The 13,585-nt window shown below is 36.9% G+C and overlaps 1 protein-coding gene across 4 annotated transcripts in view; it reads right to left on the bottom strand.

Moving 5' to 3' along the window:
• Positions 1-13,585, bottom strand: part of APP (amyloid beta precursor protein) — a 208,467-nt gene that overhangs the window by 27,972 nt on the left and 166,910 nt on the right. The gene's annotated exons all lie outside the window — the stretch shown is intronic.

Genomic DNA, 13,585 nt, shown 5'->3' with positions numbered 1-13,585 from the left:
TATTTTAATAAGATGCTTCTTGGACTTCTCATAGCACCTAAGCAAGTTTCACTAATTTTTGGACTCACTGCAGGCCTCCTCATGGGTCAATAGTCCTCAACAACAGCATCTAGAAAAACTGAAGTCAAATACTTTTGAGGAACTGGATAAAAGTATAATACCAACCCAAATTACCTTCAATACTATTCTCTTATCTCACAAAGAGGCAAACAGAGCTAAAAGCAAAGAAAGAGCTGAAGAAAAGAAATAAAATTTACTACAAAATCTTCTGCTAGACACTGTATTGTTAGAAGCTATTTGTCTACAATGTCCCAGGACCACAGTTCTATTTGCAAATCTTTGCAGATAGCACTATGCTAGAAAAGGTATCATGACAAATCCCAAAAAAGTTGATGGAGTCTCTGAGTGGCAAACCCATGTTATGTTAAAACCTTATCTAATTTTACTGTCACACAACACTGTTTCCAATGTTGAACTCTGGGACACACTTCCCAGCCCTTAATTGGTCCAGCTATAATGACAAGAATTTCATATGGAACAGCTTCTCTTGCTGTCCTGGAGTGCCAACAATCCATCAGCTGTCTTTCAAACCAGAACTTTTATTTAGTTCATAGTTTGTTTAAAATTTCAAAAAATAATTTTAACATTTGTTGTGTTTTCAAGGAGCCCACCTACCAGATGAAAAGCTCTGCAATCACTATTAAGTGCCAGAACGATAGAATTTAGTTGAAAAGCATCCTTAAAATCAGCAATTGTAATTGTGGAGTTCTAAGAAACAACTTCTTAAAACAGACTAGAAATGAAGTGTATACAAAACACCTCTAATTAGGACTAGTTAAAATACCACCAAATGATATGCCATAGTTTTGACCCAACATCTAACTTGCTTTGTAAAATCTCATTTACATGGCAGAACATATATTTGATCCAACAGAGATGGGCTTGGAATCAGCTCAAATAAACTCATACAAATGCAGAGTCTTATTGCCTCACTTATCATCAGTGACCACTCAGTCTGAACTGAACATGTGTTTTTCCCAAAGTTACTTGCTTTTGGGCATGTGCTTTCAAAATGACAAAACTAAAAAGTGCCAGCAACCTCCCTGTTCTTCTTAACAGCAGAAATTACAGAGCAACTGAGTCACAGCAACAGCTTCATCTGCACTGGCACACATAACTGCCTTAATCCAGTCTGAAGGCAATTTAAATCATGCACATGTTGGATGTCACAATTAAGATTCACTAAGAACACCAACACAATAATTTATTACAGCACATGTGGGAAGAGGTAACATGTTTAGCTGCAGATTTCAATTGTATGCTTACTTTATGGGCTAATTCAATGTTATTTTCTAAAGCAGTTGCATCGATGTAATGCAGTCAGGTTTGAACTAACTTTGAGTGTCTGCATCTTGTCAGCTGTATGAATCAAAACTCTCCCAAACTGGTAAATATGAAAACAAGGCCTCCTGTGCCTTACCACAAAGAGTGAAGCTCCAGTGAATTTCAAGTATTTTGTTATTTTTAGATGTTTTGCTGAATCAAACACTGAATGATCATGATGTTGCATACTGCCATGAGTCATAATAATAACATTATCAAGCTACAAAACACAATTCTGTGGTATTCAGCGCTGAACTAATTCATTTGTATAGTACAAATCAAATGTAATGTAGAGAGACTGATGAGAATGTTACTGAAAGTGAGCTGCCTGCTGGATGGTGGAGAAGTGCCTTTGTTGCCTGCATGCTTTGAGGATGATGAAAGAGGAGTGATGTGGTGGATCACTCCTGTGAAATACTGGAAATGAGCCCAACCTTCAGTGCTCAGATCCATACTGACAGAGAAATGTGACCATACCATCAGATCCAAGTTTTCTTCTCACCTCCTCGACAGCCTGTGGAATTATGCCACAGGTCTTTTTGTCTGGAAACTCTTTCAGTGCAATGTGTCTCTCCCTCACAGCTGAAGGGAGACAGAAAGAGCAGGAACCATGGAAAAAAGCATTTCATAGTTCTTATTTTCTGTCCTTCAGAGATACCACCACTAGGTAAGAGCAAATAGCAGCCAAAACACTCCACTTTTCAGAAATTTCCTATGTGTATGAAAACCTTGTTCAATAAGTTGGAAAGTTTGCCCTTTGTAAATTCTCAGAAATGAACATTTAAGGTATCATGAAACAGTTGACCTAAAATATTTTTTCTAGAAGTTAATAAGAGAATAAGCATCCCATAGCCTTAGACAACACCTTGATGGCTAAGAAAACCTAAATTAGAAAAAAAGAAAACCTAACTTTAGAAAAAATACACATTTGAACTTGAGAATAGCTGCAATAATTAGAACCATGCTAAAGAGAACATGCTTCTACTAAATTTTCAAAAAAATTCACAACTTTAGCACTTCCATGTCTTTCCCATTTTTTACTCCTTCTATTTCACCACATGTAGATTTTGCTGTTTCCTGAATCACATCATAAAAACAACCCAAGTGAGTTTCCTCCTGTTGGCTGTCACATGGAATAATGTTTCAGTTAAATCTACCTTGCAGACATTTTGTCTTATATCATTAAAACCCCCAAAGATATTTAACTAATATACAGAGATATTGTCCTTGTGCAGGTACATCACAGGTTTTCTGGTACAGAAGAGTCTTTAAAGCTTGGGTAATCCAATTCAGGAAAATTCAGTCTTTAAAGCTTAGGATATAAACTTATCACCAAATAATTGATTGATTTCAAAATGACCTCAGTGTCTTTTCCTTAGGGATGGACTTCAATGCAAATTTACTTTTGTATGCAATTACTGAGCACTCTGAGCAAAGGTTCATGACAATTTTCACACCACTTAATGAGCCTGCTATGAAACTCATGGTCTGAAACTTTGTCTAATTTTCCTAGAAGCCTGGTATGACACTCTTTGCTTTCAGTGACAGAAGCTTTAATTACTACAGACCCATAATTATCTGACAACTGCACAAACTATCTATTAACTAAAATTAAATCTCAACACATGGCTAGAGCTAAGTGGACATTAATAATTTTTTTGGTATTTAACAGCCAGTCATCTGATTAATAACTGCATTTCCTCCTCACTTCAAAGCAGAGAGTATTGAAGCTTGTATCATCTCTGGGAGTTATTAAACAGAAATAAAAGACCCTGCTCTTCCCTTTCACAAGATGCCTTTTTGTCAATTTCTGTTGTCTCTTTCCCTTCTTCTCACCCCCTCCTCATTCAATTTGGTTAAATTAGACAGGTCTCTCCAAGTAAGACATGGAAACAATCCAGTATGAAGGTAGACAAGATAATATCAAAAACATTTGGGGAAAAAATTGAATTTATACCATAATCCAGAACATATATTGTATATCATCATCCTGATCCACAGAAGGCACTGTGACAAACTCTCCAAGTTTAAATTTAACTCCACGTTTAATTCTGAATTAACATATCATTAAGTGCTTTAAAATAGGCTGAAGAATCTAAATTAAAACAAATAAACAGCCTGACCAATTGTCACTGATATTACAGTCAGATGAATCAGCAATCATTATTCCTGCTCAGGCTTGTGTAAAGTAGAAAAAGCCAAGTACCCTTCCCTCTTAAATACCTGAAAAGGCTTATAAGTGAAACTACTCTGCAAAAAAACATTTATATGAAATATTACTACAGAATTTTATTGTCAAATTTTCTGAAAATAATTATTTACTTTATTTATGAAATTTTTTTGGGTCTAATTTACTGAAGAAAATAATTACATTTACTTGCCAAACTTACAATACACAATACAATTTAAAACTGCAGTAGGACCTAAAACTACCACTTTCTGACACCTGAAACAAGTCAGGTACCTCTCATTTTCTACAAACACTTCTCAAGGTCAGATTGTGACTACCACAACCATTTTTGCTGTGTCATCTTGGAAGCACTCAATAATCCATAAAAAATATAAAAATCTGAACATTAACTTGTTGCACTGATGCTGTAAGATTTTAGCTTTTGTATTTTTCACATCCTGTACTGCATTAGTGTATAACTCTGAACTCCATACAGAGTGTTAGTTAATTCTCTTCATATTTTGGTAAAAGCAATCCTTCTAGGCCTGAGTTCCAAGGACACTATCTGCCTCAAGCCCCAAAAAGTATAAACAAAAGTGAATTTGGGCCTCAAGCCCCAAAAAGTATAAACAAAAGTGAATTGGGGGAGAGGGGAGCAAACGGGGGGAATATGACTTCATTACCTGAAGCTGTAATTGGAGGATTAACACCTGATATGCTAATAGACCAAACTTGTATCTGTCTGAAAAACTTGTGACCATCATCCATTCTGGGTGTAGTCCCTTGGGGAGGCTTCATCTGCCCTTAATGTACCTGAAGGCCCTTCATTAAATATATCTCCTTTTCTCCTTTTAACTTTGTCTGGCCTCTGTTTCTAAGTAAGCCCCAAATAGGCATCAGCAGTTGATACCCTTGGTCAAAAGATAATACTTTTCAATTTAAATCCAAATTTACAGAACTGAATTGTGCAGTGTTTGCTCCAGATAATAAATATTTATTAACTGCAGTTTTAGTGTTTGATAGATCAGCTATATCCTAGGTTGCCAGAGTAATCTAAAGAGATGCATTTATTAAATTTACCAAATATATCTATGAAGTGGGATGTGGCCAGTTCTGATGCCTTTTATGCTCTTTTTCATACACATGATCTAAAAGGAGGAAGCAGAACAGATCAAGAACTGGAACCCTGCCCAGGCACCATTATTCAGAAAAATGCATTTTTCAGTGAAGTTGGGTATATGAGAATCACAGGCAGGAGAAAGCTGCATTGATGAAAGATCATTTGTAATCCCATGTGCATGGGAACTGACAGAACATTACTGCAACATCTCCATCAACCCAGCAATTCTGTTAAATCACATATCCTCTGTAATTTTTTCCTTTTTTATCCCAACAGTTACAACCTGCCAAAGAAGAACACCACAGATACTCTTGACCATAATAAACAGCTGTGTATTTTCCCTCTGCACTTCTGGAAAGCAAGCTATGCTTCAAAACAAAATTTAGTACACCATTGGCATCAGAGGCTTATTTTGCCATCCCCCTCAGGATACCTGCCCACAGTGATGCAGTTCAGACTTTAGTGTCTAAATCCCTTTGGATAACAATTCTAGAGACTGACACACTAGCTCTGTAATATATTATATATAAAACTGTATTACCTTGTGCTAATATAATCAGTCTGTAACTGGTTGTCAATAGAGACTTGCAATTTGCCAGCAGGTAAGAATTAGGATGATTCCTTTGTTTCTTTCACAGTCCAAGACCTCCTGCTAGGAATCTGATCTTAGAGTGAATCACAGAGAATGACACAACTGTGTTTCCAAAACATGTTAACTGGGAAAAGAAAATCCATCATTCAACAGCACAAATGAAGCAGAAGATGTTGGAGTGTTTGTGATCCCACAATTTTGGGCTGCTTCAGTAGTCGTGGACATTATGAACTTGATTTAGGATGGCATATTTATGAAAAAAAGTACACATATATTCAGTGTATCAAAAAAAATCTCCAATAGCTCAGTATAATGAGATTCCTCTAAGCAGGCAACATTTTATAAAGTCAGAGCCTCCCCTCTGACTGGAGTTATGCATTTGGAAAGTGACCTGCTCTCAGACCATATCTGAAAGCTGGACAACAATGGAAAATGGAAAAAAAAAGAAAAAAAAAGAAAAAAAAAAAAGAAAAAAAAGAATGACATCTTAAATTGGGTATGTGATGAACAAACACATGAGCTCCTTAAAGCATAACACTAGAAGCAATTATCAGGAAATACTAATGAGAAAGAAGCAGAATGGCTTCTCAGCCTAAGACTAAAAGCAGACTTATAAAAAGTCTTTAAAAAGAACATGTTGGTTCAGGCTTTAAAGAGAACATGTTGCTATTACCACATGCTTTATGTGCATCATCTCAAAACTGAGTGCCTGGCTTTAGACTTTCACTGAAGACACAAAAGAACAGGAAATAATTCAACTGGATGTTTATGAGAAAATCTGTAGCTATAATGTAATCCTGACCTATAATGCTTCTTAAAATCAAATATATCCAGTATGCCAATATAAAATAATATACACAGTCCTTTAAATGCAACATTTTCATATAATTCTAACCCTACTCCCCACAGAAACAAGGCTCTCCAAGAGAGAGAGAATTTCCCAGTCTATTGTATTCATGACACCAGAAAATGGCTGGTGATTAAGGAGAAAATCCTGATCAAATCCACATGTATCCAATAAAATAAGAAAAAATAGGAAAGAATACAACCAATAACTGGACAATCATTCAAAGTCTAATGCATTTTTTCCATTGTGCACAAGGTGACTGTAGATTCTTCCAGAGGGGTATGAAAAGAAGTTGTTAAGTGGACACTGTAGCAGCCTCAACCTGTTGCCAGTGTGAGCCCAGAGTGGTCTCATGATCACGAATTCCCTGTGGGATCTGTAGTGAGGATGGCAACTTTCTATTGAAAGAGAAACGTCTACAAAAATTACTTCAGGCTAAAGTAATGGAAAGGTCACAGAATAAGGTCGTCAAGAAGGATCTATCAATGCAGGGCAGAGTGCTCTCACCATCAGCTCCTGAAAAAAACCAAGGCAACACCTTTAAACCTCTCCTTGTTTAGGAGCAAATAGATGAATTATTTAGAGTGAAAGATTTAAATACTCACTGAAACAGCAGATGGTCAGAAAATTTAAAAATTACTTTGTTTATAATTTACAAGTCCACAATTATTATCAGTTTTCAGTTCTAACACGTGGATCATGAGACCAGATTTTTTAAAGGTGCAAGTGAAACAGAACAGCATTATTCAAACCAAAGGAAAATATTCTCTCAATAAACTCAGTCACTTCTATTAACTTTTTATTCTGACTATATTTCTGAACTGGAAAACAAGATGTCCCATATCTTTCCTTTAAGAAAAAGCCACCTCAATCCAAAGCCACCTGAAGTAATTTATCCTTTTCCCAGTATCTGTGCACCCTGGAGGAAACTGGCTCTTTTACTCACTGAAGTCATGCTCACAATATTTATGAGATGGAAAGAGGGCTTGTGCACACAAAAATCAGGATTCATGTCTTTTCTGGAGAACATTAGTGCCCATGAGAGCACACAATAGCCCATTTAGCTATAAAAAGATGGGGAGGATAGAGTACACTGCTAATGAAAGCACTTCAGAACATCAGCGTCAGTGATGTGCATTTATATCTATTTTAATCATCTACAATTCTCCACCATTTCTTTGACAGTTAAATAAATTTGACAAAAAATAAGAGATGCTTAGAGAAAGAAAATGTTGGATTTATTTCCAGGATTTTTTTCTTCTCTCCTACGCTGAAGCAAAGGTCATGTCTTACTAGCAGACAGAGCTGAGTCTCTTAAAAATGCTTTTTCACTGTGAGAGTGACCAAACACTGGCAATTGACTCTGGGTGGCATTGCTTTAGCAAAGGGAATGGAGCAGACGTGCTCCAGAGGTTCTGTCCAACCTCAGGCACTCTGTGCATCTGTGACATTGTCTGATTCCCTACATAAATGCCATACATCACCCAGCTCCAACAAATGGCATCTTATTATTTATGGTATTTAAAGAATTGTAAGAATATTTTATAGAGATAACAAAGTGGCAAAATGGATAGCTTAGTCAAGGCCATAGGCTTGTGATGATTAAAGAAAAAAACATCACTTGGGAAAAAGAAAATCTTCAGAGAGTGTGTATATATATATGTATATGAATTAGTCAAATGCTTTAAAAGCAAATGTCCTTGGGTGGAAAAGGTCTTAATTGCTCATCAGGCTCTCCACCTGGGCCATATGTCAATATTTAAGCATACAAAATCTATCTCAATGTTGCTGTGGAAAGTTTAATACAGAATTCATTTGCTTTTGTGGAAGGACTCTGCTATTTTTAACCACTGATGTAACAATATATATTTTGCTAGAATCCTAACAAACCATCTTTTTGACTGAATGCTATAGGCCTTCAAGGGAGAATATTAAAGATCGATAACCTCACAGAAAATTAAAATTTTTCTTTGAAAAGCTGAGGTTACTGGATACACATCAATGTGTCAAATCAATTATGGGGAGAAAGCACAGGTGTAGTTAGTGCTGGAAGTCACTTCAGCATACCTGTGCAGATACACATTCTCCGAAGGCTGCTTTTGACTACTCGTTCCAGTTGCATTACACTTATGACACAAAGGGCAGAGCAGAAGGGCAGGAACACAGGCTTGTATGATACAGTCCAGACACATTAAACAGGCTATTTAAAACTAGAAGGCAGGTTTTACAGAACCTTTGGTAAGACCTACATACTATTGTCTTACTTCCACAAACTGTTTAAAGTTTGCTGAGAATTTTCTCTGTGGTGTAGATATCAACAAATCTCAATGGAATACTTGCTGTCACAGAAAAATGTGCTGGTTTTAAAGAGATGAGGGTGGAAATTCAATACTTCTGCTTTGGCAAAGATGATGTTTTGCTGTACCCAATATTGAACAATCCCCTACACAGTACTAGCCAAATGCCTGGGGCAATTTAAAAATGACAATTCCACTGATCTCCAGAATGGCAGAAAGTATAAAAACTGAACAGAAATTGTCCAACTTTCCCCAGCTATGGGTTTTTGCAACTACTGCAAATGCTCACTCTATTCACAGTCTGGATGAAGCACATTTGTCAACTAGTGCAAAACCCAACTGCCCTGATGATGATGACTATTCTTTATTTTTCTCTATGCCAGTTCACTGAACATGGTCTGTCTCAGTGCAGATAAATCGTGGAGTGCTAATTCATTTACCCATGCCTCAACAACATTATTTTTCTTTACCAGAAAAAAAATATTAAGGCATTATAAGCACTCTAATGTGTGACATCATAGCATCAATCAGATGCAACCAGTATTTTTGCTCTAGTTTTAGAGGAAGACTAGAACTGGCTCCTATTAAGCAGCCTAGAGCTGCCACCTCTACAAACAAAAAGCAATTTTAAGCATTTTCTGGTCTAACACTCTCAAATTGAGTTACAAGGTAATTACTGTTCTTACTTGATATGAACTACACCATTCTGTATGATCCATTATTATACTCTTGTAAACCTTTAAACAAGCTTTTGGCACAGTCAATGTAAGTCAACTACCCTTAATTATTCTGATACCTTGATAGCACAACCCAGCTTCAAATAAAGGTTCAGAAATCCTAAGTATTGCTTCAACATCTTTAACATCTTTGAAGGTGGAATTCTTCCCATCAGATAAATTTTAAGACAGAATGATAAGGAAGAGTTACAGACAAAAAAGACACTGAGAAGTCCCATTGCAGTCTGACAGACATTACTAATTTCATATTCAAAACAGCATTTTAAGGGAGAGGAAGAAGAAAACAATCACAAAAGGAACAGCACCAAACAAGACAAGACACAGAATTTGCTTTTGCAAAGCCTCCAAGAGCATGTTTTGGTTTTGCAGTATCAGTCCCCAGATCACTCTGGTTGTGGTTTTGAACTGTCAGCCTGTGGCAAGAAACTAATACCATTAAACCTCTTAAGAAGGATACCACAGAATGATAGGAAACAGCATCCTAGTTCAGCTCATGGCAAGAAATGCAGAAAGGCTGTGGATTGACTACAGGTCAAAATTACAAACTAGGAATAAAGAATCAAAAATCTGTCTAATAAATGCTGAAAGACCAGAACCAGCTGAGGTAGTGCTAACTTTGCCCTCCACTCAGATAGGTATTGGGCCAGATTATTAAAGAGGAAGTGTTAAAAGAAAGGAAGTCTTCAGACATCTTGAGTCTGCAGCTGCTTCTAAAAACACTTACAAAAGTCTTCAAAGGAACTTGCAAGGCAAATGTCAAGAGGCAAATGTCTCTTGTTTCAAATTTTGTCATGCTAAGTTGGAGCACACAAATGTTTAAAATAGCACCTGACCCACAGTACACTATATATATCTGAAAGCAGGCACTGATTTGGGGTCAGCCTGGGTTTGCCTTCTCTTCCAGACAAGTAATGTGCATGTGGCACCCAGAAAATGCTGCAGAACAACAGGACAGGCAGAGTGGAACAGAATAATAAAATAACAACAGTTTGATTTTATTTGTCAAGAGACAGTTGAAATAATATTCTTTTACTTATTGCTCATAACTGAATGTTTCTGAGCTTAGGTACAATACTGCTGTGGTATTACTACAATGCTTAATATTTCCTCAGTGGTGGGCTAGAAAAGTTGAATCTGAGGACATCAATTTGGAAACAAGAATTAAACTGCCTACCCACATGACTGATGCACAAAGCTCTGACGTAGTTTCTGATTCAGAAGCTATGCCTGCTGTGCCACTCTCTGCAATAAATTGCCTTTTACATAGATGGATAAGCAATCTAATCAAGTAAGGATTTAAAGCAGGACGTGCTTGAAGGAACTGCTGATTTTGCTTAAAGCCTACTATTGCTTTTTCTGGGTTTCCATACATGTTAAATAGTATATGAGATTTATCAGAGAGAAAAGGTGAGTACAAATACCTAGGCAGGCAAATAATGTGCTCAGATTTCTTTTTGTGCCACTCTCCTATTCATGGGGCATACTCCTGCCATAAGAAACTTCATTTATCACCAAGATCTACATCAATTGCCAAGAGCAACCTCTTTTTAACACATTTGCATCACTGTCCCTTGTGAAATCATTTGCAGCCAGAATGTCAGTCTCCTACCCAAATGACCTGCTTATTCTTTCCAAGCTTTTTCAGAACAACCATGGTCAGGTGACCTCCTTCTGGAACTCTCAGACTGGCTCCTTTTCCTCTGCCCCAGCATGAACAAGAGACAGCCAGCAATATCCTTTCTCACACATCTGGAATTTGCTGCTACATTACAGTGCCTGAAACCCTTATGGGGCATTTGCACATCACACATTGGTCAAATATTAGGATGAAAGCCCTCACTTAAATTAAGTGCTGTCTTCTACCCTCTGGAGTGCTGTGAATCTTCCAACTATCTATATGCTCCTATGACACCCACTGTTAAAGCTGGTCGACACCTGCAGGTAAGGACTAAAACTCAGTTAAATTTTACCCTAAATTCCTACCACCATCTTTGCTGGACTTACAAAAATAACAAGAAAAGGCTGCTCTTAAAAGGCATAAGAGCCTGTTTTAAACACAGAAGCCAGATTTTTTAGTTTGGATTTTGCACATTATAACAATGGCTGTAAGCCTGCCTTTTAAGGTAGAAACTTCAATCATGGTCTGTATTTTAAGGAAACTCCAAATGTCCAAGAGCTGGACTGTGATTTATCAGATTAACTGTGCAAAAATAGGTCATAATATTTTTAGCAATAGGAAAAATAGAGTGAAAAACAGCACCACATTATCTGTAAGAAGAATTAAACCCATGGGACAAATTCATAGCAAACTGGATCTCATTTGTATTGCTGCTTACAGAGCTACTTGTTTGATTCAGGGAAAAACTACCTTTGTCAGAGCTCTGTTATCTAAAGCAAAGATTAGCCATTGCTCAAGGTAGAAACTTTTCATGAAGCACTCTACAGCAGAGTGGAACTAGAAACTAAAACTATAATAAAGAACTCTACAGCAGAGTGGAACAAGAAACTAAAACTATAATCAAGAAAGAAAATTAACTAAAACTATTTTCAACCATGTCTCCTTAGATGCAATTTATTAGTTAGACACTCTGTGTGAGATGTTCTTACCTCATTTATTTTTCAAATTTTCTACTGATTCAGACTTTCTAAGTCAATGGTCTTCCAACAAATACCTTCCAACAAGGTATTTAATCAAACATTGTCTTTTTACTGAGAGTTGTAGTATTTCTTGGGAATGCTACAAAGTGAAGTTTTATTAGAAGTTTACTTTCACACAGATTTTGCAGCTGTAAAAGATGTCCTTTTCCATGGGTTTAGGAAGAGTACAGAGACTAAGAAATTCAGTAATTTCAGAAGAGAATTTGAAACAGGCTGATCAGAGTGAGAAGGCTCAAAGCTAGGAGGATAGTGTATTCTTGAACACATGGGAAGGAGGTCTGCAAACTTCATTAAAACCAACATGTAAAACAAAGTTTAGAGACAATATTATCAACAAGAAGAACATTGATACTGAAAGACATTGCATTATGGTAAACTATTTTATCTAGATCTAATATTTTACCCAGAAAAGACAGTACTTTAATTTGTGTTGCTTAGGAACTCCCAATTATGAGAACTTTGTTTTAATTGCTTTAAACTTTGCAATGCATTGAACAGTTTTTAGCACAGCGTAAACCACAAAAAGAAAAAAAAAATCAAGGTAAGGAAAAGCTGCTCAAGAGACTGCAACAAACATTTTCTTTGTGATTTCTTAGCTGCTCTCAACTTATTAGGAAAGAATACCTTAGTAATTTTAGGCTCTTTTTTGCCCCTAAAAATTAGTATTACATTTGAGATTAGGAGTCAGATTCTTGTAAACCACTCAGCAGTTACTAGACTTTGGTCTCATGCCACTCCAAAGATTCTGGAATTCTTGTTCCACTTCAGTACATAGAAAGGAGAACAAAATTTACAAGAATACCCTCAGCAACAAGCATTAACATTACCAAGAATAGAAAGAAGAAATTGAAGTTTGAAGCAAAAACCCCAAGGGAATGATAGCAGTGCAAAAAGAAAACTAACTGAGCATCTCAAAGACCTCACAGTACTGACATCTCCTTTCTACAGAAATGATATGCTTTCAAATTATCAGTAAGATGTTGTTCCTCCCTGAATGACTCTACATCCACAGACTGAGACTGTGGATTGTGCCTAATAATTGTGGAGCACAGAAACACACAGTTAAGGACAATTACTAACCAGTTATCTTCTGGCTGCCTCCCAGTCCCTTCCACTATTTCTTGATCTCATCTCCAGCCCTCTCAAGCAGAAGCATATCTCTGTCATACCTCATACTTTGGGCAAATGAATCCACCACTATTCTCTGTCCATCCCTCCCTGTGTCTTAAATGCATCCTAATCCTTACTGCAGTGGCACACCTTCCTCCCTCATGTTTTGAAGAAATCAATGACTTATTTATTCAGCTGAACCTGGTTACTAGTGAAATTAATACATTAACTGCTACTTACTGCCACAACTTGTGCAAAAATGACTGTCCCATCTCTGACCTTTACATTTAACCATGTGTTATTTTTTTTTAAAGACAAACATTAGCAACATGATGTCCAAAACTGAGTGCAGCTGCCTTGCTGCAATAGCAGCGAACAGAGAAGTATGAGTGCTGTACTGGAGGATCTCTGTGCTGCAGCACTGCCACAGCCAAGGGCAGGAATCTGGATGGAAGGAAAGGCCATTATCCCTCACAGCTGTCTGTCATTACAGCTCCCAGGGAAGAGGCAAACATAGGTCTGTTGTTACTGGATTCATCCACAGTCCAACTTGGATGCTGGAAAAAATGGGAGGAGCAGAGATATCAATTTGATAACTAACCAAGAACTAAAATGCATGACCACTAGGATACTGCCAACTTGATACCTATACTTTTCTCAGATCCTTGCTT

This window comes from Molothrus ater, chromosome 2 (assembly GCF_012460135.2).
Source record: "Molothrus ater isolate BHLD 08-10-18 breed brown headed cowbird chromosome 2, BPBGC_Mater_1.1, whole genome shotgun sequence".
In the NCBI taxonomy this organism is placed as follows: domain Eukaryota; kingdom Metazoa; phylum Chordata; class Aves; order Passeriformes; family Icteridae; genus Molothrus; species Molothrus ater.
The sequence above is the reverse complement of the archived record's forward strand: the minus strand, read 5'-3'. Positions and strand labels throughout refer to the sequence as shown.